This window comes from Bubalus kerabau, chromosome 22 (genome assembly GCF_029407905.1).
Source record: "Bubalus kerabau isolate K-KA32 ecotype Philippines breed swamp buffalo chromosome 22, PCC_UOA_SB_1v2, whole genome shotgun sequence".
Lineage (NCBI taxonomy): Eukaryota > Metazoa > Chordata > Mammalia > Artiodactyla > Bovidae > Bubalus > Bubalus kerabau.
Window position 1 is genome coordinate 49,629,180 of NC_073645.1, and position 25,396 is coordinate 49,654,575.

At 50.3% G+C, this 25,396-nt stretch overlaps 1 protein-coding gene across 2 annotated transcripts in view; it reads left to right on the plus strand.

Annotated features, from left to right (window-relative positions):
* Window positions 1-25,396, plus strand: part of PTPRE (protein tyrosine phosphatase receptor type E) — a 178,976-nt gene that overhangs the window by 59,529 nt on the left and 94,051 nt on the right. For both annotated transcript variants that reach the window (XM_055559921.1, XM_055559923.1), the window contains exon 2: window positions 12,338-12,360. The gene's annotated coding sequence lies outside the window, so the exon portion shown is untranslated. The remainder of the gene's footprint in view (window positions 1-12,337; window positions 12,361-25,396) is intronic.

Consider the following 25,396-nt stretch of genomic DNA (forward strand, 5'->3'; position numbering starts at 1 on the left):
GGATTCAGTAAACTCTGGGGTTTTTTTTTTCCCATTTCTTTCGCCTTCTCTTTCTGGTGGAATCTTATAAGGATAGCATAAATGAAAGGTTATATAGTCTGGAGGAACAAGAGGAGCCTTGAGTTCACCCAGTGCTCTTGAGCTTTCCAGGGTCTCTGTGCGGGTGAAGGAGGTGACGTGCACACCCACACCCGGTCGTCCCGTGGCTTTGGCATCTATAGAGAAGCCGATTGCGCTGGGATCTGTAGAATCTGGTTGGTCAGGACCAGAGTGAGCGGCTGCCACGGTCCTCAGTGTTCATGGACCTGCTGGTGCCTACAGTGGGCTCCGCTGCCCAGGCTCAAGGGCACCAGATCCAGGGTCAGGAGCCTTGCAGAAGGAAGCATGGGTGTCTCCCCTCCCCTGCCTGGAAACACGAGAATTCATTTGCCCACATCATTGTGGTTGAGTTCTTTATTTCTTTTCCCTAGAGGAACTTACGTACACACACAGAATGGTGGGTAACCAAGGGGTTTCCCTGGCCCACAGTGGCCTGGGAGCCCGCCATACATTCATGGAGACTCTGGACCTGGAGAATCAGAGGTGAGGGGCTGGGAAAGGTAGAGGCCATTGCATTGTGAGGATCCTGGGGACTGTCCTCCCAGGGTCTGCAGGAGCCAAGCTGCTGCCTCACAGAGAGCACCGGAGCTCTCAAAGCTGGCCAAGCCAGGGAAGGGCAGCAGCGGGAGGGGGCAGGGTGGATCCTCTCACTGTAACCCCAGCCTTGCAGGTGAAAGGTCTGCATTGGCAGAACTGGCTGGAATCAGAGCTATGGGACTGGACTGCCCCACTCCTGCCCTCCACCCACCCAGGACCAGAGTTCAGATTCCTGTCCTGAGAGGCAGCTGCCCCATCCTCCCTGGCTGCTGCCTGGAGTCGGGGGTGGGGGGAAGGATGAGAGGATCTTCCCTCGCCACTGTTGACAGCTCGTCTGTGGCACTGTTCTGTGTAGCCCAAAGCACCTCATCAAATGCTTCAGCGTAGTAGAGTGCTTGCGTGCGTGCGCACTCAGTCATGTCTGACTCTTTGTGACCCCGTGGACTGTAGCCTGCCAGGCTCCTCTGTCCACAGGATTTTCCAGGCAAGAGTACTGGAGTGGGTTGCCATTTCCTGCTCCAGGACAACATAGTAGGCATTCAAGAAACAATCTGCTGGTCAACTGATTACATGTTGCAGTCACAGATGGAAAGAGCCTACAGACTCCTATTTTTTTTTAATTATTATTTTAAACTCTGAAGCTTGAAAACGTTGACAAGTTTTTCAGTAATCCAACAGCATACAAAGTTCACTAACGGATTCTAAATTTTCCATTACAGCTGCATTTACAAATGAAATAACTTGATGTTTCCCTCCTTATTGGAGATTTTAGGTGGATAGTATTCCTATTCAAGTCATTTGCCAGTCGTATCCGACTCTTTGAGACTCCATGGACTGTAGCCCGCCCGCTCCTCTGTCCATGGGATTCTCCAGGCAGGAATACTGGAGTGGGTTGCCATATCCTCCTCCAGGGGATCTTCCTGACCCAGGGATCAAACCCATGTCTCTGGCATTGCAGGCAGATTCTTTACCATTTGAGCTAACCTGGGAAGCCCCATGGGAGAAAGATCATTTCATTTTAGTTATGAATGGTTAGTCATTTTAAAAATAACCCATCCCCCAGGTGAAATTTACCTAGGGCCAGTAGTTGGATAGATTGGCTTCTATGCCATTAAAGTTAGTTGAGACGGGGACTTCCCTGGTGGTCCAGGGGCTAAGATTTCACGCTTCCAATGCAGGGGGGTGGTGGGTTCAATCCCTGGTCAGGGAACTAAATCCCACACACTGCAACTAAGACCCAGAGCAGCAAAATAAATAATTTTTTAATGTATGTAAAATAAAAGTAGGTAACACAGCAAAGTCACCTGGGGTCATTATCCTGAATCGTATGTCCTGTCCTAACACACGGCAGCACAGCCCCTGTGTCCTTTGTCGCACACAGAGGCCCTGCCCTGCCTCTGTGTCACACAAAACTGAAGTGTTAGGAAGGGTCTTAATGTGACCTGTGATGTGACCTTCGTTCCTCGTGAGCACTGCACCCCGATACACATGGCGGTCGCAGAGGCTGCCACGTTTGTACAGAGGGTCACCCACATGTGCAAAGCCCGCTGAGTCCACTGCACAGGTGGGATCCGGCCCCAGGCGAGGGGTGAGGCAACTTTGGGAACACGGCTCTTACAGTAACAGACTCGGGTGGAGAGTGAGGTTTGTCCCAAAACTCAGGGCTGTCACCCAGTCTCAGGGCTTCTGTTTCCTCCTCTGTCACGGGGAGGGCTGGCCTCGGTCTTCACTCTAGGGGGAGGCTTCAGGGAGAAGCTGCCTGCCTGGGGCTGGATACACAGCGGAGCCACGTGTACACCGGCCCATGCGTGGCGGTCCCAGCCTTGCTGTGCTCACGGTCACGGTGATTTCAGTTCTTGGACAAAAAAGACCCCTGGGAAGGCGGGTCCCGTCCAGTCCTGCCCTGAGTGTGTCTGTCTCATGAGGTAGTTCTCAGAAATTCCCGGGAGCCTGTGGTTTCCTGTTTAAAAATGGAAGGAGGTTTGTTACAAACTTGGCAGCCCTGGAGTGAGACCCCCAGCTCTCTGTTGGCCAAAGATGTGGGCAGGAGGGTGGGCACTTGCTCAGGCCAGTCAAGGGCACCTCCTGGGGTGGCCAGGGGACAGAGAGAGGGTCTGCTTGACTCCCTGAGGTCCTGCCACGCTCAGGCCTGGCCTTGAACTCTGCACAGCTTCTTTAAATCCAGCTCCCAGAGCTTTACCTTTTCAGAGACCAGCTCTGTGTTGATCAAGCGGAGCTGAATTTGCTCGCGAATCACTGACCTGAGTTCCTAACCCAAGGTTAGGCAGGCAGAGGGCTCTTCAGTGTCCTTGGCTGCAATGCATCAGGTTGACGGTGGTTTTTAAGGAAGTGAGTGGGCTGTGGCTGAGGAGGCATCTCTGGCCGGCTGGGCCAGGACCCCTTCCTCAGCCGTGGTCTTGGGGGCTGCTCCTTGCACGCAGCCCATCTCCCAAGAAGTGATTCCTGGCCCTGGGAAATCGAAGCACCAGGATTCCCGAACGTTCGGGGGTTTTACTGCCCCGGGCTGGGGAGCATGAATCCAGCTGGGTTGGTCTCGGGCTTGACTTCTTTCTGACCTCGTAACCCCGCGCAGCTGGCTTCCGGGTCGTCGCACGGATTAGAGGGGCCCCTGCAGTGAGCGTGTCCAGCCTTGAGGCTGACGGGACATCAGTGCCCCTCTGACCCCTGTGCACATGGCCCCAGCCCGCCACCACCCCCAGGGGGCCAGCAGGAGCCCCCGCCATCCTGCGCTGCCCTTACCTGCCCTCCCCCTCACTTGCACAGTTTACTAGGTCCTTCTCACAGTGCTGTAGACGTCGGGTCTTCCTCCAAGGCCATCCAGGACCTCCTGCCTGGAGACCGTGGAAGTACAGGGAGGATGAGAGGCCTGCCCGAGGTCGCCTAGCTGGGAAGGTCACCCCGCCTCCTGTGTTGGCAGGGGGCAGGGCCTGACTTGGGGTGCAAAGGCGCTGCTTCTCCCTACCTCCCTCGGATTCGGACCTCAGGGCAGACCACCGGCCACGTGGGAGGCAGGGAGGGCCTTGGGATCCTCATTCCACTTCCTGCTTCTGACATCACGACGTTTGCCCCAATGTCCGGGAATGTACAGCTTGCCTGTAGAAGCAGCTCGGATCCATTCACTGGAGGATGATTCCCTGAGCCGTAAAGAAAGAAAACCATTTTCCCTGAGGATGATGGGTGTGCTGCCTCCCCGAGGAAGAGGAGGGCTGACCTTTCTAGGTGGACAAAACAGAATGCCAGTCAAACACGACACGTCTGTGGCAGTATATTGTTGCCGGATGCGAGGCTGCATATTTGTGTCATAATGCCGTTTTTGTTTGCACATGAATGCCACAGTGTTCCTAACGTGTGGAGGAGGGATTCATCACGAGTTCACAGGACTTCTTCTGTGGCGGGCTGGGGGGAAATCGGGGCTTGTCCTCAGCGACAACACACGTCGAGCCTGGAGACGTTTTTGTTAGAAGCTCAGCGATGGATGAATTCCCCCAAAGCTCACCTTCCATCATGAGCTCGCTGTTGGATGAAGACACTGAGCTTTTTCTCTTTAAGACAATGCAGTGAATATGGGAGATCTTCCCTTTCCCCCTGTTGTTTTAAGCCAGCCTCTTCTCTGTGCGTTGTCCACAAATTCCTAATAATATAGTTAGTTTAGATCGTTCAGATCAGCCAGTTAAAGAGAGGGGAAATCGTGAAGTGTTTGAGGGGTCTGGGGCAAAATAACTTGTTGATTTGTAGACCTTTTGGTTGGCTGGTTTACAGATTTTCAAAGTCTTTCTTGGAAATACCTGACAAACTTCTCTGCTCTGGGTACCACGTTCCTGAAAAATGATTGTACCATTTCCAAAAAGGTGTTCTCTCTCTCTTTTGATGTGGGTGTCTGCTTTCAGTCTCTGGGGACATTGTGTGTCTCCGGGATTTGCACTCACAACACTCCCTGGCGACTCTGAGACAAGCACCCCACCTCCAGGAGTGGCAAACGTCTTTTCGGGCGCCCAAGTCCAAGGTCACCCTGATTTCTTCCTCCCTTGCTTTCCTCTTCACATACATTCCCCAAGGCTGGTGGGCTCTGCTCCCTGGGTCTTGAAGTAGTCACCTCCCCGCAGCTCCATCCCCAATGCCACTGACATCAGGAGTGCCCCTCCACCCCTCACCTGGACCATCAGGGACCCACCGTCCATGCTCAGCTCAACCCCGCAGCCACCACAGTGACCTTGGAGGAGAGCAGAAAGGGACTCCAGGCTGGCAGACATCTGCAGTCCACCCGTGGCTTCAGCCCAAATCCAAACCAATGCCTCTGTGGCTTCCCGGACCCCGTCCGCCGCACCTTCCAGATCCTCCTCAGTGACTCGGGTGTCTACAGAGTTCAGTCCGGGGTCCTGTATGGGGTTCATCTCTCAGTTATCAGCCCAGCACAGTAGGGATGTGTATCCTTATTTTGCAGGGGAGGAAACTAAGGCTCAAAAAGGGAAAGCTACTTGTTCCGAGGTCAAAGCCAGGATTCCAGTTATTCGCTACTCTTAGAATGCTCCGCGAGCTGCCCAGCTTCCTAGCTCTGTTTTTGTCATCTGCCTGGGAATCCCGTCCTCAGAGAAAGATACCTGACTTCAGCCCACGTGGCTTAGGGCTGCTACTCTCATCTCTCATAAGCCCCTGGACCCACCAGATCAGACCCTGCTCGCCCCCGTGCTTCAGTGGCCTGTTGATCAGCCTGTCTCTGGACTCCTTTAGAGTAAACACCTGGAGCTTCCATCCACATACTTTTTTAAAAATCTCTAAATCCTCCATGCTTGGCATGACCCTAGCATATATGTAAACGCTTAATGAACAGTCACATCTGGTTTAAAGTACTTACTCATTCTTCCAACCAGTATTTTCTGGATTTCTGGTATGTGCACAGAGCTGTGTATGTAACAGAGAAGTTCGAGTTAGAGATAAAGGTTATCTGTTCAGAAAGCAGCGAACTCACCACAGACTGTGGATTTGGGGTGAGTGTCTGCATCCTGCTTTTGTCAGCTGTGACCTGTAGACTGTGCCCGCCCACATCACAGGGCAGCCGAGATGGCAGCCAGGGTGGCCGTATCTCCATCCACTGTCTCGTACATCACGCTGATGTAAAGATGGGGCTGGAGAAAGAAGACGCAGACAGAGGGTGAAGCAGAGAACAGCTGCGTGTCCCTGGGGCAGGAGGAAGACCAAGGTAGCCTGATGGCTTCGATGAGAGGGCTTCGATGAGAGGGCAGGGCTTGAGCACCCCCTGGCAAGTTTGGGGGAGATGGGAGCTTTCTGGGTCGGGGAGCAGCGTGAGGAAAGGGATGGTGTGGGGAGACCTTGGTGTGTCTGGAGGGCAGTAAAACAGTTTCTCTGGGGAAGAGCCCTCTAGAAATTTCTACCCTGGACAATGCTGAGAGAAGCACGTTGTGGGTTTTGGAGGGGGATGCCGAACGGGGAGCTTGGCATTAGAAGTAGGAGACCTTAGAAGTAGGACGTAGACCCCCAAGTTGCACAGTGTCCGGGTACCATTTCTGTGGCCTCTCCACGTCCTGAGATTCTTCCCTGGGAAATTCAGGCTCTAGGAAGTAATCCAGGGTGGGTGTTTCCCAACACATTTGGCTCTTCTTACTGATGCCAATCTGATGGGCAGAAGCCTGTTGCCTTTATCATTAGCAATACTTATTACTATGTAATAATAAAATCGCATCTCTTTTTTGTTATAAACCACTATATTTATTGGGATCTATTTTCAGAGTCCATTATGTTCCATTGATGTATTTCTTTCCTTTTTTTAAAACAAAAAAAATTTCGTTTGTATTGGGATATAGCCAGTTAATAATGATGTGATGGTTTCAGGTGAACAGTGAAGGGACTGAGCCACACACACACCTGGATCCCTTCTCCCCCAAACACATCTCTTAATACGAACCAGGTGGCACATTTCCTTGTCCTTTGCCAACTGTATATCATTGCTGGTAACTGACATTTTAAATAATAGCAACAATTGATATTTTTAAATTAAGAAGCACATGGTAAGTTTCCTTTCATCCTTGGACCACAGGAAGAATGATCCTCCTGAACAGTGAGTTAATGTGGTGGCCCACCCCTTGGAGAGCACGGCTTTGCCACGGGCGTCTGCACCTCACTGCCGTTTACGGTGGAGGGGAGGGTGATCACACACAGTCAGCGGCCTCCTCACAGGCCTCGAGCCACCTGGTGAGAAGTAAGGGCGTTTCAAACTGACTCTCCAAGAAATAACACCTCCAAGCAGAAATCCTTTTCTCTGAGCTTCGCTGAACGTTCATTAGACCAAGAAAAACATCTCTTTGATCATGGCCTAGACAGACGTGGAAGAGTGGAAACCAGAAGCTGTTTGTACTTCTGAAAGTGGAGTCTTGGGCTTACCAATTTGCATAGTTTCCTCATCCAAAGAGGGGACCCCCAACTGTGGGGTAATTAGAGCTATGTGCGTTTGGGGGGCAGGGGATTGTGCCTCAGAAAACACTCTTGGAAAGCAGGCATGGATCTTCTTCCGAGCAGCTGCCCATGGATAATTGTTAAAAGTTGCCAAATATTTAGAAGGCCAGCTTGTCCGTCATAGAGTGACAGAACAGGAGCTTGAGAAAATGGATTTTTTTTCAGCCTTGGCAACGTCGGTTTAGGGACCCTCCTCCCCCTTCTGCAGGGCGGGCAGAAGAAGAGTCTACCAAACTGCTCATCGTTCAGGGAGGTTACGTCCCCTGTTCAGCAGCAACTTCCAGCCTTCCTTTCGTGCATTAGAAAATACAGAAACTCACAGCTTTGCTGATGCCGGGAAGGTAAACAAGGAAGCTGCAAGACTAGGCAGTTATGAGGTCAGCCAGGATCTGCAGCAGATGATTCAGAGGCGTCTCTCTACTCTCCTGTCCTTCGAATCAGCACCAGGAAGCAGGGTGAGCTCTGCCCAGGACATGATGCTAAAGCAGCGATGGGTCATTTGGGGGGGTTTCCTCCATTTCCAGTGCCTTTGGTGGATGCCATGGGGTCTCAGTTGCTTTCCCAGGTGTAGGGATCTTCCTGGGGGGCCCCATCCACATTAACAGTCCTGGTCGTGGTGCTGGAGTGTCACCGTGACTGAGGGTAAATGACTCTTGGTGCTCTTCCAAGGGCTGTGACCAACACTTTGGGACCAGGTGATGTTCTGGGGGACACAGAGCCCAAGAGAACAGGGCCAGGATGGAGGCACTTCACTGTAGGCTCTGATCATTCCTGGAAGGTGACCCCAAGGCCAGAGTTTATGGTATCTAATCGCCTGTGTTAGATTTTTATTTGTGTGCCCTTGTTTTATAACATTTTAACCCATCACTAAAAGTTCACATTTTAGATACACTGTACATGTAGAAATGCATATATACATATTTAAAAATAAAATGCGAATGTGCGTCCAAAATTTTTTAAAATGCCACTGCCAATTTAAAAGAAAAATTTGTCAATACTGCCAATTTAAAAGGAAAACTTGTCAATACACACTTGGCAACATACAGTCTAACCACTGGAATGTATACGATGCTTCAGGCCCAGGGAAAGGACCTTTCACTTCTGTCTGAGCTTGGAAAGGCTGCCCAGCTCAGAGCTTGACAAGTCAGAATAATCTTCATGTTTGCCTTAAATGGAGCAGCCACGATGGATCCATTCTGCATGGTGCTGTTTTCCTTTTTCTGAGCGAGGTCTGGATTCACAGTGACATCACTGGGTCTTTCCATATCTTGTGAGCGATCGGGACCAGCCCTGTGGCCAGGTCACTTCCCGGAGGAGTGCCCGCCCGCCTGACCTTGGCTGCCCTCCCCGCCCCCCTTGATGGACTTCCCCTGTTCCACAGCCTCGCTCAGCACAGCCTCTTTCCCGGGCTTCTAGCTGGCCACATCCCCCTGCCTCTGCTCTCTGAAGCCAAGCAGCTGGCCCTGTCCATCCTGGGGACAGACTTCCACACATCTGTGGTCAGAAGCCCAGGCTTCTGTGAGCCCAGCCTCTCCCATAGAACTGTTTTTCCCCACAGGAAGTGTGTGGCCAGCCTGGGCGTTTCTAGATCTTTCCGGCCCTTAGACCGAAGTGGAGCTCCTTCTAGAGTTAGAAGAGGCTTTAAGGAATTCTCCAGTATCCCTGTCACCCTGGACAAAAAGTCTTCTGTGGGTCCTCCTCCTGGCAGGCAGCGCCCCAGACACTAGGAATGTAAAGAAAAGAAAGGTGGTCCCTGGAGAAGTGACAACTTCCCTGGGGTGGGGGTGGGGGGGATGGAGATGAGAAAAGAAAACACAAGCAAACCAGGGGAAGCCACGGTGTAGGCTGCCTTCCCCTGGGCGGCCAGCCAAGAGTGGTCCCAGCATCTCTGGGTGAGCACCCCTGCTTCCCTGTTCTGGATGACACGGGTCAGAGAGCTCGCCGAGCCTCAGTCTTCTCATCCTTAAAATGGGCCTCCTCTTGCCTCTTGCGAGTGGCTGTTGGCTATGGGTGCTGCAGACAGGCACCTAGGCACTCGCCGGGCCCAGTGAAGTGGCAGCTTCTCTCCTCTCCTTTTTTGGAGGATCGTGCTGTTCCGGGAGGACCAGGAGCCCATCCAGCCATGGCACTGTGCCTTGTAAGCGCCCCAGGGACAACCCCCTTCCGAGAGGAGTGGGTTTGTCCACGGGGACCAGCTTCCCCTACCCTCATATAAGCTGCTTATTTCACCTTTTCAGACCTTGGGCCACTGTGACAGTAGCCATCTGCACAAGGGTCTTGGGCTAAAGGAAGTGTTTGTGTGATGAAAGCTGACTTCAGAGGATATTCTGGTTGCTGGGGTTTTGCTCTAATTCTGTCCTTCAGAGAAGCTGGTAGTTTTGGTTTCTAGCGAGCATGTGTGAGCCCGGAGCCAACGCAATGTGTGATCTCTCTGTAGAGCCCACTGTTTCGTGTATTTTCGCTTTGTTTAAAAAAGTTCGCTTCAAAGTTTAATTCAAAATGATTAATAATTGGGCTCATTTAGGATGTAGTCCGTCGTACTTTCTCATTTCCTTAACCATCCGTTGACACCGTGCCCAACTGGTTCTACACCCAACTGGCCTTTTGGTCTTGTGGTTGTTAGCTCAGCTTGATTCAAGGCTGCGGGCCTGCTTCTGCACATCTTGGGGTTTTGTTTTACGTTAAGACAATTTGCCGTTGTATTGGAAGAGAGTTGTGAGCATTCCTATGAATCCTCCTGATATATCAAGGGTACCTGGGACCCCTGGCCTCTCCCCATACTTGGCCCCAGACAAAGACCAGAAGTCACTGTTTCTAGCACCTTCCCAAGCTCTTTTGCGGAATTGGAAGAAGTGGACTCTTGTAACAAGTTATTTCTATAAAAAAGTGGTTTCTGTACCCCCAGTGATTCCCTCTCACCCAACACTCATTGGCCACTAGTCTTGCCCCGGTGCACTTTGTGTGATTCTGGGCTCCTTTGCACTCTGGGAACTCTGACTTTAAACAGATCGAGTTACACAATCTGTTGGCTACACAACAGATTGGGCCTCCATTGCCTCTTTGTAGATTTGTAGAATTTTCTATGTACACGATCTTGTCATCTGAGCATAAAGTCCTATTTTTCCTTTCCAACTTCTCTGTATTTTTTTTCTTGCCTTTTCCCACTGATTGGGACTTCCGAGACAATATTAAATGTGAGTGAGAGAGTGGACCCTCTTGCTTCTATCTCAGTATTAGGGGGGAGCGTTCAGTGTTCCATCATTACAGATAAGTAGATGCAAGATTGGGCTTCCCAGGTGGCACAGTGGGAAGAATCTGCCTGCCAATGCAGGAGGTATAAGAGATGCAGGTTCGATCCTTGGGTCAGAGATCCCCTGGAGTAGGAAATGGCAATCCCAGTCTGCTGCAGTATTCTTGCCAGGAAAATTCCTTGAACAGAGGGGCGTGATGGGCTACAGTCCTCGGGGTCGCAGAAGAGTCGGACTCAACTGAGCGACTAAGCACACACACGCATACACAGACGCAAGATTCCTCAACATTAGAATGATTTCTTCTGCTGCTTTGGCTTCAAACCTACTTCCCAGGTCAACTTTTCAATTAGCGCAACAACTTGTTATCAATGTAATTGGTTTAACACATCTAGCCTGGCCATGACTAAGATAAGTGGTCTATTTTGGTGGAAAATGCCACATATTGCATTTGCTGTTTAAACAATAGTGACATCAAAGCATGATTCCACCGTCCGTCAGGGCAGAAAGGTGATGATAACAGGGTGAGGTCTCCAGCCATTAGGAGATGCAGGCTCCCAGCCCCGGCATGAGGCTGCCTTACTGGCCGCACACACAAGATCCTAGAACACGGTCATGTTGTTCGGCTGAGCAGAGTGGATAAACAGAAGGTGGTCCGTCCACATAATGGAATGGTATCCTTCCATAGAAAGGAGTCAGAACTAGTACAGGCCATGGCATGGGTGAACCTCAAAAGCGTAAACCTCAAAAGCGTACTCCGTGAAAGCAGCCGGTCGCTGTTGGACCCTGTTGATATGAATTTTCCAGAATTGGCAGATCCATATCGGAAAACAGATTAGTGGTTGCCTGGGGCCAATAGGTGGGGAGAGGGTGGGCTGGGGGAATTAGGAGCTAATGGGTAGGGGGTTTCCTTTGGGATGATGAAGTGTGCTCCAGGTAGATGGTGAGGAAGGTGGTGAAACTGTGGCTGTGCTGCGTGGGTGCATGTGGGGACTCACTGGGGCTTTCCGGGTGTCATGTGTGTGCTCAGTTGCTCAATCGCGTCTGACTCTTTGCGACCCCATGAACGGTAGCTCACCAGGATCCTCTGTCCATGGGATTCTCTAGGCAAGAATACTGGAGTGGGTTGCCATTTTCTCCTCCAGGGGATCTTCCTGACCCAGGGATCAAACCCGCATCTTCTGCGTTTCCTGCATTGACAGGTGTATTCTTCACCACTGTGCCACCTGGGAAGCCTGTGATTGTGCTAAATGCCGCTGAATTGTATATTTTAATTGGGTGGACTATATGGGATGTAAATGATATCCCAGTAGAGTTGTTGAATACCAAAAGAGCATGAGAGCTAGATGAATGGTGAGTAAGCTGGATACTGACTGAGCTGGAAAACTGGGGTGCAGGGAGGTGTCCCCAGCGGGTTTGAAGAGGCTGTCTGTGGAGAGATGGGCTGATGGGGTTGGCTCGGGAGGAAGGGACACTGCTGGTCACAGAAGGAGCCCCTGACAGATGGAGCCTTGGCTGCCAGAGGCCAACACTTCAGATCAGGGGTGCCCGCTTCCTGGTCACCCGTCAGTGGACAAGCAGAGACTACAGGAGCGCTCAGGGCAGGACGCTTTTGAAAGCTGATATTTGTGGGGAAAAGGCGTTATTACTGTCGGGATTAAAAGGTGTCAGTGTGTGTGTGTGAGTTCATCAGTCATGTCCAACTCTTTGAGACCCCATGGACTGTGGCTCACCAGGCTCCTCTGTCCATGGGATTCTCCAGGCAAGAATACTGGACTGGGTAGCCATCCCCTTCTCCAGGGGACCTTCCTGACCCAGGAATTGAACCCGAGTCTCCTGAAGCTCCCAAATCATGAGGGAAAAATAAGCACATTCAACTAGTGCTGTGGAGAAAGCAGTGGCAAAAAAGAGCACTGTTTTTAACTGGAAAACTGACCCTCTCTTTTTTTCTCTTTCTTTTTCAGACTATAGCCCTCGTTTTCCCTTGGTGAGTACAAAACTTTTCAAAAATTATCTCTGGTGTGTAATTAACTAGTGGAAAAAAAAGAATGTGTTGGCTTTCATTGTTAGAGAAGCATTATCTTCTAGAGAAAGAAGGTCATGTGGTCAGCGTGTTATATTTGAATTTTATGCCTTAACTGGCTTGAGCAGGCCCATATCACGCTTTTGGTTATATAATTTTTTTTTTTTTTTTTGGTTTTTCGAATCTGGCTCAGCTGCTCAGAGCCCTGAAATGCATTGTTGAGAACGCAGTGTCCACATGCTTTCCGTCACTGACTTGTCCTCACTCTGAAAAGGGCCTCGTCTTATCTCAGTGGCACACATTCGGGGGCTGTTGGGAGCACAGGGTACATAATTGCTTTGATGGTAATTGCTTCTTAAATTGATCTGCTGTGGGGAAAACTGCTGAAAAGGAGCTTTTCTGGATTGCACTTTTAGTGAAAAAAAAAAAAGAAAGAAAAAAAACAGTGTTGGCATTCCATCAGTTTTTGCCTTTTGGAGGCAGCACGCTACAGCCTCCAGGTCCTGGTACTTAGGAAAGAAATCCCATCACCTTTTCTGTGTTCCCTTCATCAACTTACTGCGGTCAAGTTTCCTAAGGAAATTGAGGGAAGACCATCTAAGAGCTTTTGAAGTGGCTGCAGCCTATGGGCAGGGAACATCTGTTCTGCCCTCCTGTGTGCGTGCCTTTCGTGAGTGAACCGGGATGTGGGCAGTTGCCTTTCTCAAATGTATCACCTTGTTTGAAAAGCCTTGACTCTGTTCAGAATTATTCTAAGGCCGATGGGTCAATTCTTTGGCCCCCTTTTTTCAAGGCTGTGCCTTTCATCTGGGCATCCATGCTTATGGTTATTCCTGGTATGATCAAGGACGTTCTGGTCATATGGACTGTTTCTGCTTATCTTGAAAAGTGCTAAATATAGTCCATGATTTATCAAGACAAAGAAGAGGAAAACTTCTGTTTCCTACTTAACTCATTCCGTTGTCCATGTTCTTTACCCTGTAATTATTGGATGTGGATGGTTCTGAGTGGCATGCTTTCCTCGGGCAAATGTCCAGGGTGGGAATCAAAGAGAAGGGTCATTACGGGAACAATATTAGTGGGATGGAGACTTAATTATAGGAAGTCCACCATCCCTTCTTGTCTTAGGATCCCAAGCGAGAGGTACTGTTCATTCAAATGGGTTGGCAAGGATGTTAAACCTGTTGCCGGTGAAAAGCTGCAGGTCCCGACCATGCTGCGATGAAATGCGGGAGGGCAGGCCCCCAGACTCATCTCCTTCTGAAACTAGGTGCGGATCGTGACGTATTAGACGTGGCCAACCTTCGCCTCCCTTGGCTCTCGACTCAGCATCAGCCCCTTTACGCTAGTCGCCACAGCCGCTCGCCCGAGGGTTTCCTGCCCTTTCAGCTGGTCGACCTGCTGCCAGGCTGCGCCTGGGTCCGCCTGGCTCTCAGTTGAGTGAGCCCATGACTTGGGAGCCCCTAGCTCCCACCGTCTCAAACCAGTCGCAGATTTGGAAGTTCCTCCCCTGAAAGCTGCTGGGCGTCTGTGTAGGAGTCCGACTTCTGACCTCTGTCTCGCCAGGGGCGCTTGGCAGCCAGAGCTTCAGGCAGCATCTCCTCCCCCTGGTCCCAGCCTCCTTTTTAGCAGGAAGGTGGAGTTGTGCTCGGGGTGCTGTGAGTCCTTAGACTAAGAGTGCTTCTGATTTCCAGAATCTTCCTCTTCAATGTGAGGGAAGTCTGCTAGAAGCATGAACTTGCCTACCTACCACAGCTACCTATTGCTGCCTTTGTTTGGAATCATAGGTCTCTTAGCCTGTGGCAAATTCATTGCTAAACTGTTGTGAGCTTCTCTTCCAGAGCTTCAGGGTTTCAACTAATAGAAAGGAATTTATTTTTAATTCGTGAGGTTGGACACTTGCTTTTTGAGTCATTTAGAGCTAAATAAATAGGTCACCTTGGTTGGAGGCCAAGGCCGCTTGAGGTTGGAGGCCATCCCAGGCCACCGTCCACACTCAGGCCAGTGGCCCCAGAGGGGTGAACTTGCCAACCTCGTTCTTATCTGTCAGCAATTCCCAGGATTCTTGTGACTTTAAGTGAAATGACCCCAAGAATAAGCGTTTAATAAAATTGTTTTTGTTCCTGGTGGCTCAGTGGTAAAGAATCCACATACCAACACAAGAGACATGGGTTTGATCCCTGGTCTGGGAAGATCCCACATGCCAGGGAGCGACTAAGCCCAGGCGGCACAGCTACTGAGCCTGTGCCCTGGAGCCCGTGCTCTGCAACAAGAGGCATCACCGCAATGAGAAGCTTGACCATGGCAGCTAGAGAAAGCCCATGCTCAGCCACGAAAACCCAGCACAGCCAAAACCAATAAATAAATCAAACTATTAAAAAAAATAATGAAGGCATGTAACAAGGTAGTGATATATTTGCTGTACTATAATGGATATCAAAAATCATTTCCTTGTCTAGCAATAACATGATTTTTTCATTTAAAAAAGACACTGGCTTAATATTTGACTTTTTTTTTTTTAAAAAGGACAATTTTAAACTGGATTAAGAGGAGTCTTTTTAGTACAACCACCCATTCTCATATTTTCTTCTTTTTTCAATATTTAAAAATAGATGTGGGAAGTAATAACTGTAGTTCATATCGATCAAAAATGACCAAAGTTCCCTCAACTGGAGAATACTTGCAACTCTAAGGATCTCAGTTGCTTAGTGTTTTAAAAAAATGTAGTGAAATTTCAGAATTAAGAATATACGGAAGATACACAATTAAGGTTTAAATATTTTCTCCAGGCTCTTTGAGGTCTTGTTAAATACATTATTATACCAAACGGTATCCACCAGTAAGTAAAACTAAATCATACTGCAGCTTGGTGATTGCACTGTGGTTCATGGAAATACTCTAGGAATAAAAGAAAATTTGAAGTGTTAATTACAAGTAACGGTGAATTTAATTTTAAAATTCACCTAGAATATCCATTCACTAGCCTTGTCCTCTGTAAGGCTCTGTGCTTCCAACTCTATGAGTTTCAATACACACGATTGTCCTCTGCCAAGTCATTTTTTTCTCCCTGGCTGAAAGGAATGAAGAATCTGAAGGTTCAAATCACGGGCAGGGGCCTTGCTCTCCCGAGGCAGGGGGAGCACCTCAAGCGTGCCTTCTGTCCGTCTCGGGTTGCAGTCCTGCTGGCAGGACAGGGGCTGTGTGGCCTGTGCCGCTTTCCGAGTCTACAGGAAGACGAGAGAAACGTCATGTGCAGAGCACAGGAGATTAGAAAACTTTCTAAGAGATCCGATTCCTATTTCCTTCATTCGACACGTCCTGGGGGGTTTATTAACACGCATGGACTGTCCTGTCCAAGCAAAACGTGTTTCTCCCAACAACGAAGCCGTTCCTTTCCCTCAGACGAGAGTAGAAGCTGACACCAGTTGGAACAATGCCTTTGGATCTGATGGTGACAAACGCATTAATCCCTCGCTTGTTTCCATTTCCGTTTCCCACCCCAGGGAAGTTTCAACGTTCTTCCAAGAAGTGCCTCCCGAAAGTGTCTGCTAGGTATTCATTTGTCATATAGCAAAGGCAGGGATATTGAGCTGTCAGAGTTTCCGCTTAGGGAAAATAGGAACACAGATCTCCTATATAAATGCGCTTCTCATCTCTGAGCTCCCAGCAGACCCAGCTCAGAGCTGGAATTCTTCTAGAGATCCTTTTCCAGCTGGCAGGAAGACATGGATTCTCTCGGGCCAGGATGGGTGCCCAGCATCGTCCACGTGGGACACGAGGTAAAGCAAAGCCGAAGAGCAGCCTTTTTTATCCCTGGGGAATCATGCTGTGTTTTATATTTATGTGATATTTTGGGTTGATCAAAACCTTTGTTCGGGTTTTTCTGTAACATCTGACGGAAAAACCCAAGCGAAGTTTTTGGCCACCCCAATCATCCCTAAGGTATTTAAAAACTGGGTTAAAGAATATTATCAGGAAGCATCCATTAAATGAAACATTAGCAAGCCCTTGGGTTAACTCTGTGCCGCCCTGGGCAGGAAATCTGGAACCGATGCTTCAGGAAACTGTTTTAACGGCGCCCTGTTGGATTCTTGGCCACGGCCGGGCCAAGTGGTGCGTGGGGATGGTCCAGAGAGCGCTCTGCTTGGGGGCTGGTAGGAAGTCATGTGAGGTTCAGTTTTTAGGAAAACAATCCCCAACCATCGCTGGGGCCCTGGGCTGCCTGGATGACACATCAAAATCCTATCCGTTTTAAATCAGACATTTTCTATTTTTATAGTCGAAACCACCCCTTTCATTTCCCTTAACAACTAGATTTGTGAAGTGGCATTTTAGTTACCGGTGGCAAGCTGAGAAAGCGGGCTGTGCCTGGGTGGTCGAGCAGCAAGCAGGTCTCCCGGGAGCTGGTGTCTGGGCTCACGAGGCGGGGCTGACCGTCTGGGGACAAGCTTGTCTCGTCCGTGTGGCGGACGTTGCGGGGACAGATGGCATAGTCAGTTGCAGATCTGTGCCCACTGCCTGGCGAGAGGCAGCGTTGACGCTGGGGGGAAGGAAGATAAGACATTTATAAAACTGTTGGGGGCGTGACTTACAGAGAACATGTTCTCAGACCCATTGAGCCGCGGAGTCAGGAAGGAGTCCTGAAGGACCATGGACGAGTCCCCACTGGACAAGGGGCCTCACCCCCAGTTCAGCCCCATCCTGGGCGGCGGGGGCGGCGGGTGGGGCGGGGGGCAGCCCTGTGTGAACTGGGTCATGCAGGCACCGTGAGAGTCTGTGCATTCTTTCCAAAATTGCCAATTGGAAGTGACTGTTTTAAAGACTGCTTCTTACGATGCAGAGTTTGCTATCAACTATTTAAAATGTTGGAAAGGAAAAGATCCCCGTCGAATTGCTGAACCAAAATGCGTCACATAATGGATTCTCTGAGTAGCTTTTCTCCTTGTTTTGAACTGAAATGAGCATAAACCAAAGCCAGAACTTGGATTTGTGTTATTTCGTGATGGGGGCCGATGGCATTCTAACAACATTTTAAAAATACATGTTGACGGTATTTAACTGATTTCAGACGACTCTCCCAAGATACATCTGCTCTCAGAAATGGTGCTGATTTTGTGTTCAGGTGTTAGATATGTATACATATTTTTAAAGCTACTGTGTTGCTGTTGAGAAGTTAATTTTTTTTTTTTAAACATCACGTTGGTGGAAATTATCATGCCCCGAAACAGGACTTGATCTCTTTCCTGTTTTGCCAGATAATGTCGTAAAAGGCTTATCCTGAGAACTGAGCGGCACTGACAGCCCACGCGCACGCGGGGCAGGGAACGGCTTGCAAAGCGAGCTCCTTGAGCCTCGTGACGCCTGGAGTCAGTCTAGGGTGCATTCTCCCTTCTGCAAGAAAGATGAGGAAGCACACTTGGGGGGCTGTGGAGAAGTGAGTAGGGAGGGGGCTCACAGTCCCTGTGTCCCCTGCACGGAGCCCAGGCTCCTTTCACACCTGGAAACCAATCAGCTCTCAACATCTTCTCCAAAGGTGAGGGCCAGACCTGTCGAAGATGGAAATCACACTTTTATGGAAAATGTGATTTTACTGTTACGAAAGTAATAGAGTTCATTACTAACTAAGAGCGTATCCCATGGATTCTGCAAACAGTTTTCTGGCTGATATTTCTATTTGGGAACAGTTTTATGATCGCCTAAGTTGATTTTGGCCAGGGTTCCAAAATGTTTCCACATGTTATCTGCTGACTGAATCCAGTTTTCTAATCTCTTCCAACACTTTTGCCAGGCTTCCTTTCTCTGTGGCCAATAGCCTGTCCATTCACCCGCCTGGTGTTTATCAGGTGTCTCCTGCAGGCTCGTGACTGTGCCAGAACTTGAAAAAACACAGTGGTAGATCCTCATTCTGATTTCAGGAAATACTGCCTGTACGGTCTCTATTAGAGTCCGTTCTTTAGCAATTCTGAGTGTGTGTTCTGCGCAGTAGCCCAGACAAGGAGTGGACAGAAATAGAGTTTAGCTGGAGAAAGCTGAATGAATTAGACGTGTCCCTTCATGTCTGAGTCACACCTTCTTTGTCTAAAAAGTCTAGAGCCTGGTGAGGATTTTTTTAAAGGTCCCTTCATGACATAAAGGTCTGTGCTCAGGGGTGGGTTCTCTCTGGATTTTTCATGAACAGCAGAAATGCCCCTCAAGTAACCACTGCTGCGTGTCCTCCATATCCGGGGCCCATCGCCTTCCATTCCAAGATGAAATCTGTCCGTGTTTTATAATCTTCCCTTTGGAAAGCAAGCATCTATTTTGGTGCCTTCTCGCCCCTGCCCTCTTATTTCTAGTAGCTCTCCCCCTGTCCCCCAGAAGAAGTGGGGACCTATAAAAGAGCATTTGGCTCCCAGAAAACAATTTTGGAAAAGCAATCTTTCTGTGATGTTGCTCACATACATACAGGAAAGAAAAGTTGGAAACTGTGGGTTTTGATTTCAAAACTTAAGCAGAAGCATTAGTTAATAAAACAAGGGTCCCTCTTCCACTGTTTTGCCATCCATCCTGGCAAAGGCTTCTGGGGGCCTGCGATGGGATCTCTTTCACCAGAAGTGATGGACAAGCAGGGCGAGTTGCTCAGTCTCCTCGGATACCATGGAAACTCCAGTGCCACTCTGCTCCCCTCTTGTGACGGCTCTCCAAAGAAATAAATAAAACCAGGCTGGAGGCGTGTGCTGCGGAGATGAAGTTGGAGATCTCAAGTGCACATAACGTGAGCAAGATCAGATTCAGAGGCATCATGATTTCCAGGACCTGCTTTTGGCTTCCTTCCAACGTGAAGCCAACACCGACATTCTGTGGTGCTGTTTCCCGCCGTGGGTGGATTTATTTAATTTTTCATGAGTGATTCACTACCCGTGACTCTATGTTTTCCTCCTGTGCAGCTGAGGATTAAGTCATGTTTCCTTTTAAAAATTATTTTTGATAGAACCTGAGTAATGTGGGTTTGGGGCGAGGGGACGCAGGAGCATCACTAAGACGAGGCACTCAGCCTCCGCGGCTGGTGTGAAATGGCAGCGATGCCACCCTGAGACTGTGACGCTGTCCACTGGCGGGGACAGTGCTTTGTCAAACAGCCAAAACATCTCTCTCTGTAACAGTGTTTTTGTAAGTTGTGTAATTTTTTAAAACTTTTTTTTTCCATGTTGCAGCAAATCCACTCCACTTGCAATGCCATGCGGTAGGGTTTCCCTGGTGGCTCAGTCAGTAAAGAATCCACTTACAATGCGAGAGACCTGGGTTTGAACCCTGGGTCAGGAAGATCCCCTGGAGAAGGGAATGGCAACCCACTCCAGTATTCTTGCCTGGAGAATCCCATGGACAGAGGAGCCTGGCAGGCTACAGTCCGTGAGGTCACAAAGAGTCAGACACGACTGAGCGGCTTTCACTTCACTTCAGGTTTCCCTAACAGAAAGCCCAGTAAGAGAGTCAGTGTCCGTGCCAGTTCACACGGCCTCCCCCAGGTGGCCTCTGTCTGCCCAGCTGGGGTCTGGTGACCCCTGGTGTCCATCACCTTAAGTGACAGGAGCTCCAGGATCGTCTTGGGGACAGAGCTGTTCTGTTCCCATCTCAGGCTCACTGCCAGACTGCTTCCACTCAGCGGTAGTTCAGCCCAGCTCCTTGAGATGAATGGGGAGTGAAGACCATCTGTCTTCACCTTGACGCACACCTGCCAGGGCCAAGCAGAGAGCAGGGAGCCTCTAGGGAAGCAGTCCAGGTGCCTGCCCTGCACCCAGGGCACCTGGCATCGATTTCCACGGCACTGCCTGAGAAGATGGGTGAGCACCGGGATGGCACATGCCGGGACCAGGAAGGTCTGGAGGTAGCAGGAGATGGTGCCAATCAGAGAAGAACAACAAAGGGAGATGGTGTGCCGTGGCAGGGCAGCTGGGCAGCTCTGTGAAGTGGGTCCGATCAAATAACACTACCCGCAAAGGAGCAGAGGAGGGGCCCACCTAGGGAGTCAGGAGGCTCGCTGTTTTCTCCCAACTGGCTGGGTGGCTTTAGTCAAGTGGCCCACCTCCTTAACCACCCACCTCTGCAAGGCTCCAGGATTCCGTCCACCCGAGACGGGACTGCGGAAGCAATAGGATAGTTCTCTTGCTGTTGTGTAGTCGCTAAGTCGTGCCTTTTGTGACCCTCATAGACTGCAGCCCGCCAGGCTCCTCTGTCCATGGGATTTCCCAGGCAGGAATACTGGAGTGGGTTGCCATTTCCTTCTCCAGGGGATCTTCCCGACCCAGGGGTCGAACCCACGGCTCCTGCATTGGCAGGCGGATTCTTTACCACTGAGCCACCAGGGAATATCCTAGAAAAGTTCTAGTACAACATGAATGGCCAAAAAGTCATCTGTGTTCCTAGTGAGGATGCTGGAAAGTGCACGAGGCCGTTGCTTTTCTGTGGGGACCATCTGCTTCTAACCAGCATCCTAGGCCCAGGTTCAGCGCTTCCCCCAGCTGTTTCCCTGCACAGGAGACACATCTTCATCAGGGCGGCCGCTCCCAGGCCTGGCAAAGCTCAGGAAGAACCAGCTGCCCCAAGGGCCAAACTGCAGCCTGGAGCGGGCGCCTCCCTCTCTGTCCATAAGCGGAGTCACCGCTGCCAGACGTCTAGGCGGTGCTCCAGACGTCCCCATTCCGTGCTTGAAATCCAGGTATCGTGTCAGAAATTCAGAACCTCGCCAGGATATCAAGCACCGCATCTGGGCATTTGTAAACAGATGGGAGTCTTCATTCTTCATCAGACTGTGGTTGTGCTTGAGCCCTTTCTGAAACTCAGTTTGAAAGTGAAAGTGTTAGTCACTCGGTCGTGCCTGACTCTTTGCGACCCCTTGGACTGTAGCCCACCAGGCTCCTCTGTCCATGGGATTCTCCAGGCAAGAATACTGGAGTGGGTTGCCATGCTCTTCTCCAGGGGATCTTCCTGACCCAGAGATTGAACCCAATTCTCCTGCCTGGTGGGCAGATTCTTGACCATCTGAGCCACACTTTAAAGGTTAAAGAAATAATAATAACTTTTACTTCAGCTGGGTTGTAACTCATAAAAATATGTCTGTTGTATATATCACAGTATCCCTGGGGAGTTTGAAAAAAAAAAAAGTTGAAATTGCACCGAATCACAGAACCCAGTGGGCTTGACCAAGGGTGAGCAGATAACTGAGACAATGATTCACTGAAATTTCTCCACCAGATTCTGGGAAAGACGGAAAACTGTGTCAGAGGTGCCTCAGAGGTCCTAGCCGGTGTGCTCCAAAAATCCACAGGAAAGGGTTTTTCCTTCAGGGGCAGGGTCTACAGAGAATGAAATGCTAACCTTGAGGAATGAAAACCAAATTCAGAGAATGGTCAGATGGTAGAGAGCTGCCTCTTTAGCTAGCGAAAATGCATATTTTTTAAAATGCCTGTTATCTACTTTTCCCATGATTTATGTAATGTGGGACACAAAACAGGAAGCTAACGCTTGACTGGACCCTTGAAGAGGCACAGAAAACAGTGGATCTGCCCCAGGGCTGACCAGGCCACATGGGGGAGTGCCACCTTCTGGAGGACCCAGAATGTCCCAATCCGAATCTCCCATGGCGGCCTGGCGCCTGGCAGCCCTCTGTGTACTGTAGATGAATGAACAAATGAACGAATGTCTGAGGGAGACTCGGGAGACCACCAGGTAGCAGAAAGGAAACTGCATTTTGCGTTCTCCGCAGTGCCTGGGGCGGCACTTAGCAAGACCAGGGTCGGCTACACAAGATCCTGATTGCTTGTTCAAAAAGCAGGAAAAGAGCTTTTTCCTTTCTTCTGTGGCCTCTCTGCAGACCTGCCAGAGCGTTTCCTACCTCCCATTTAATGCCACACTCCCTGGGGCAGGGGGATTCTTTCAGGGCGCAAAGATCCTCAGGGATGCCCAGCTCCTGCTCTGGAACTCAGCAGGAGGCGTATGTGTATTGGGGGCCAGAAATGGACCTGCAGGATCCTGCCCGGGAAGGCGACAGAAGGTGTGAGTCGATACCCCCAAGCCCCCGGCGCAGTGCAGAGCTGTCCCGTCAGACTTCTCTTCTCTGAACACAGATTCAGAGACAAAATTCTTTCAAATTTCAGGACAGGGCCTGCGGCGGTAAGCCCCAAGCCCTGAGCCCCTTCTGAGTGTCTCTTCTCAATCTCTGAAGCCAGCTCCGGTGTGAGCAGTGATGGTCAGGGCACTGGAATGTTCCCCTGGGGTGTTTTGCAATAAAGGACTTTTTTTTTTTTTTTTTTTCCTTCTGGGAACATGATATACTTCCAGCTGCTGCTGCTGAGTCACTTCAGTCATGTCCGACTCTGTGCGACCCCAGAGACAGCAGCCCACCAGGCTCCCCAGTCCCTGGGATTCTCCAAGCAAGAGTACTGAAGTGGGCTGCCATTGCCTTCTATACTTCCAGATAGATCTTTATAATTCTCCCGCTTTCATCATTAGTTTCTGGGAAGGTATTCCCATCACCCCTAGAGCTGCCGGTCCTCCCTATGAGACTTTTGGTCCTTGGGGACTTTCTGCTACTCACTACTCTTTGGAAAAGCCATATTCATCCACTCCCTCCCCTTCTAGCGTGGAGGCCTTCTAGCAGGGACCCTGTCTCTCTGGGCCTGCATACAAGTGCTAGTGTGTGAGTGAGTGACTGTGATTTAATACTCCCTATGCTGCTTTGCCTCCTTTTTGGAGCAAGAGACATAAATAAATGATTGAAGGCAACTAATGTGGCTCGGTGGTAAAGAACCCGCCTGCCAATGCAGGAGACAGAGGAGATGCGGGTTCGATCCCTGGGTCAGGAAGACCCCCTGGAGGAGGAAAAGGCAACCCACTCCAGTACTCTTGCCTGGAAAATTTCATGGACAGAGGAGCCTGATGGGCTACAGTCCATGGGGTCACAGAGTCGGACGCCACTGAGCACACACACAGCACCCCCAAGCGTCCTAGTAAAGCTCTTTCACAGATGAGGCCGAGCTGGTTCTGTTTGATTTCTGTGGCTGTGCGGCAGATGTCAGCTGGGCCTGCTGGTACTTCTGGCCCCATTCTACCTGAACTCAGGGGAGAGCCGTGTTTGGGTCTGCCATGGTCCCCAAATCGGGCCAGAACTACACATTTCAGCCCCATTTGGGTTTTGCATGGCAGTTCTCTTCCCAGTCCCCCCTTTCACTTCACATGGATTCCTAAGAACGAAGGAGCAGGCTGTCCAGTCAAAGCCACCTACAAACCTTGAAGTTCCCTGCCTTGAAAGGGGTACATTTTAGGTCAGTCAGTTAAAGGTGTATAGTCATAGATGAAGGGGCTTCTCCAGCGGCTCGAATGGTAAAGAATCTGCTTGCCAATGCAGGAGGCTCAGGAGATGAGGGTTCGATACCTGGGCCCGGAAGACCCCCTGGAGGAGGACATGGTAACCCATTCCAGTGTTGTTGCCATGGACAGAGGAGCCCGGTGGGCTACGGGTCATGGGGTCTCAAAAGAGTTGGATATGACTGAGCAGCTGAGCATGCACGCTAAGGTGAGGCCCTGTTATCAACATGGGTTTACACACTGAGAGGAGTGACCAAGGTTCAAGTCCCCATAGGAGCTGGGTCCCTTGGGCACCGCACAGGAAGGAGAATGGGGAGAGATGGCCAGACCAGCTCTCAGGCTAGCCCCAGAGCCCGGGGAGAGAGGCGGGCAGGACTGGGCACCTGGACACCAAGAGCTCTCAGTGCCTAGGAGCCCTGATTATGACCTTCCTGCGCCAGGTGCTGGCGTCCCCGCCTCACCCTCCCAGTCCTGAGGGAATGGGTGATTGGGTAACTGAAGAAAACACAAGGAAATGAGATGACAAAGACCTGAATGCAAAATAAATCATGCCAGCCCAAACTGCCCCTGCAGCGTGGTGGAGGATAGCATCTCAGAATTAACACTGGGTGTTGTGTTATCCCTCAGTTTGGTCCAAACCCCCTGAATTTCAAGCAGGTGAGCTGGTGGCATTTTTGCGGCCTATTCTTGTGGAAGGAGCTCCATTTGGAAGCTGGGTCTCACCACTTCACTGTTATTTTTACCAGCGCGAGAGCAGCATCACCTCATGACTCACAGCCCTGGTGAGCCCTGCAGCCCGGACGTCTGACCCGGCTCTGTCACATCCTGGAAGCTCCGGCTGCAGAAGCCGCCTCCTCACTGGCTGAGTTTCAGACACATTGAGTGAAAAGCCAAGCACGCCATCTCTGCTAGGAGATGGTTGAAGCAAATCCCGGAAAACAAAAACCGGGGAACCTGGCTGTAGCCGGGGGGTCAGTTTATCTCATGAGTGGACTCGGTGCCTCTCACAATCTCCTTATCCTCAGAACTTCAGAGCACCTTCAGCCAGGAGCCATGCTTGGGGTTCTCCCTGAGAAGAAAGGCTTCAGATCTGTGTGGCTGGAGGCTGAATACCAGGGCCATGCTGACTCCTGGGGAGGGGATCGGTGTCACTCTGCTCTGATGGGAGACGGCAGCACGGGATTGGTCCTGAGGGCAGGTTCATTCTTCCTGGTGTGTAAAGTCTGTGGCTGAAAATAAGTCCACTTAGAATGCATCCTCAGTTGCTTGATTGAAGACATACACCTTTTCCGGACTTCCCTGGTGCTCCAGAGGTTAGGGCTCCGAGCTTCCACTGCGAGGGAAACAGGTTTGAGCCCCACTTGGGGAACTAAGATCCCAAATGCTGCATGGTACAGTAAAAAAAAAAAAAAAAGAAGAAGAAGAAAGAAAGAAAAACAAGAAAAAATAAAAGACTGCAAACATATCCCATTTCAAGACATGGAAGTTTAAGGCTGGTAGGTGGCTTTGCTTGGTGGGCATATCCCTTAGCTCTCAGAGATTGTCTCTACTGGATGGAGCCGTTGTTTTCCCTTCTGAAGCAGAGGAGGTTAATCCATGGTGGCCCCCTCCTCCAGGAAGAGAGGGTGCAGACCAGAGGCTTGCCAGAATGTGACTG